The 3052-nt window shown below is 32.1% G+C and overlaps 1 pseudogene; it reads right to left on the bottom strand.

The window, feature by feature from the left end:
* Nucleotides 1–1282: 1282 nt before the first annotated feature.
* The window catches only part of LOC112000367 (probable aldo-keto reductase 1), a 7383-nt pseudogene continuing 5613 nt past the window's right edge, over nt 1283–3052 (bottom strand).

Here is a 3052-nt window from a genome sequence, read left to right on the forward strand (position 1 = left end):
AGTATATCTATCCAAACTAAATAAGGACCCTTTTGCACATAGGTGCGTGCAGTAACAATATTGATTATGAAGATTAACAGGGCAGTTTGATTCTAATGGTTCTCATAAATGAAGCAGTATGATATTTGATTATCTTTATATATACCCTCTCTTTACATAATGATTTTCCTACTTAACAAATGATATTAGCTACACTAGATATTGTCTCTTGAAAACCAAGACAACTGCTGTGACAATTGCATGCTCAAATGTAGCCATAGTGCATAGATCCTAGTTTCCCATGAACAGAGTCAGAATATGTACATGGAGTTAATGTAAGTCTTAGGTGAATCCCTTACTAAATGTTGTTTGAGTTACAAGACAGTTTGATCCCCTTATTTGTTTTCCATTATGGCCTTAACCACTATCCTTAACTTCAAGTTCCCCACTTATTGAGAATCTTGAAAAGAAAAACTAGGAAATTTTTGATAGATGGCAGAATAGAACAATGCATACTCATTAAATCATCAGATCATGTCATCACCTAAATCTCATATCATGTTTATAATTTATAGTATGATGCATGAGAATATGTGATTATTTTGTAATGAAATATAAATAATATATAATTTATTTTTTAAAATATGCGTAAAAAACAACAAAAATGAACTTCAGACCACAAAATCGGTCCTGCAGTCCAAACTTTCTGACATCATTGATTATGTCACGTTGTCACTATATTTTTTATAAGGCCATTTTATTTGTTTCTTTCGTCTTAAATATGACATCATGCAGCATCTTCAACGCTTTGTTTTTGTTGCTTATGTTAAAGTAGTACATGTCCCCATAGATAAACTTTATGTAATGTTTCCCACTTGAGCTGTTCTGCTTAGTGGAAGTTCTCCCAACATTAAAAATTATCCTTGAAGGGAATGAGACAAATGCGTTGGAGATACAATCTTTCTTAGATCTAATTTCTCTAGCAGTTTATTAAATTATTGAATTCAAGTTTCTATTGTCCAGTTCAAGCAAGAGTCTTGCGAACTTTCTGCCTGACTTTAACGATTGCTTGAGCGAAGCTCAAAAGAACATTCATGTCTTGCAGATCTTTACATAGCTTTTAACCCTTCATGCATTCTAAGTCTTTGTTTGAGTTAGAATCCTATAGACATGTTAGCTGATGCTGAGGCTTTTTCTAGCAGGTTCCTTTAGTGAAAAAAATTTGTCATCACAGTAAAACTAGGCAGCATTGGCTGAAGTTTGTGAAACTATACTACGATTCTTGACTCTCACTGCGGCTCCATTAAATAAAGAGAGGTAACCAAATTTGTAATACATCTCTAAGACATTGGCCATCAACAAATTTAATTGTGCCTAAAATGGAGGACAGTACTTCAAATACAGAGAACAACATCATAATCACACTAGCACACGTAATATCCTACAACATTGCCATTCTAAAAATTCAGTACTTTGTTATTCATCTCAATGAAAACCATCTTGAGCAAAGGTTGGACTGTACTTTAGTAGCTGATCACAATCATCTTTCACCATAAATTTTGCACGAAACAAACACCTCATATCAAATAAAGACTTTTAAGCTACTCTGCTATCCCTTGATGGTGTATTTGCAAACTTCCATGAGCAGCGAATAAAATTATCACTTATTCTATCACCTGCAACCTCATTGACGGGTATTATATCAGAAATCTCCTTCACATCTTCTCTACTGAGGTTCACTCTTATGGAACCAATGTTATCATCAAGATTTTTAATCTTAGTTGTCCCTAGAAAACATGAGCAAGGTCAGACAAATAATTCAGGCTATACTTCAATTCATCTTAGTTGAAGAGTTAATCAAATAATTTTTTTAAAAAAAATTTATAAGTGCCAACCAAATAAATTGCTGTCTTTAGACCAAAAGATAGAAATAAAATAATGGGTAAAATACAAAAATTGTAAACGTTGTGAAGGAACTCATACAAAACTCAAAAATGATAAAATTCAAGATTCAAGATGAAAGGAAGTTGACAATAATCATTAAATTGAACAACTTGTGAATCATACAAAGGAACCATGAAGAAATTATAGGCATGATTCATGAAAAATAAAAAATATTTTTTGATAAATATGAAAAAAAAAAAAAAAAACCTTTAACCTTTAGTTCTATTTCTAAAACTGAAGTGAATGATCTTTGATAGTGCTAAAGGGAAGAAAAAGAAAAACGTTCCAAGTGGCTGGCCCAATCTGTTGGGATTGAGGCTTTTAGTCAAGTTTGATTAATTTTTATTTTGTTTTTGCCCTTTTTCTTCATAAATTGAGTAAAGTTTTATTACAAATACTTTGACCTGTTCTTACTTCTCATCAGATGTTTTGAGGTACAAAAAGAAGTATGACTAATGCACAATTTTATGCTGGCATAACATGATCACATAATTTTGTACTCTCCCTAGCTTGATTAGATGGACAAGGAAAAACTGAAGTTCTTGATTTTTGAACTGCTCCAATTTCAAAAAGTTGTGACGCTGAATAATATATCTGAACTTTTCATTTATTTTGAAACCAGAATATCAAAACAACATATCATGATCATGTCCTGCTGCTTTTGAATGACAAGACAGATTTGCAAGTTGACATTTGCTACCAAGAAACATCATAAGTAGGTAAGAGTACCTTTTTTCCCCTGTTTTTTAACTAGCTGGTGATGAAGAGGAAGACTAATAGCAGATAAGAGTATTTAATATGAATTTTGTGATGATTTTCGTATTCCACCTAAATAGAATTTTCTTTAATGATTTGTTATCTCAAATTATTTTCTTTTTAGATTGTTTTGATGCTATCTTTTTTAGCAACACATACAAGATTGAAGTGGTCATAGTTTCACAAGAGTCACTCACCAGGGATGGGAACCACATCTCTCCTTGATCAATCCTTAGGCAATGCCAGACCAATCCATGTTAGGAAATTCTATAAGTGCTATATTGAGATTTTTAGCCCCGGAAATTGATCATAAAAAAAAAAGCAATTGTATTTTCCTGTATTCTTCTCCAGAAGACAAAATTTCAAATAGGCA

Source organism: Quercus suber, unplaced genomic scaffold (genome assembly GCF_002906115.3).
Source record: "Quercus suber isolate HL8 unplaced genomic scaffold, Cork oak 2.0 scaffold_132, whole genome shotgun sequence".
NCBI lineage: Eukaryota > Viridiplantae > Streptophyta > Magnoliopsida > Fagales > Fagaceae > Quercus > Quercus suber.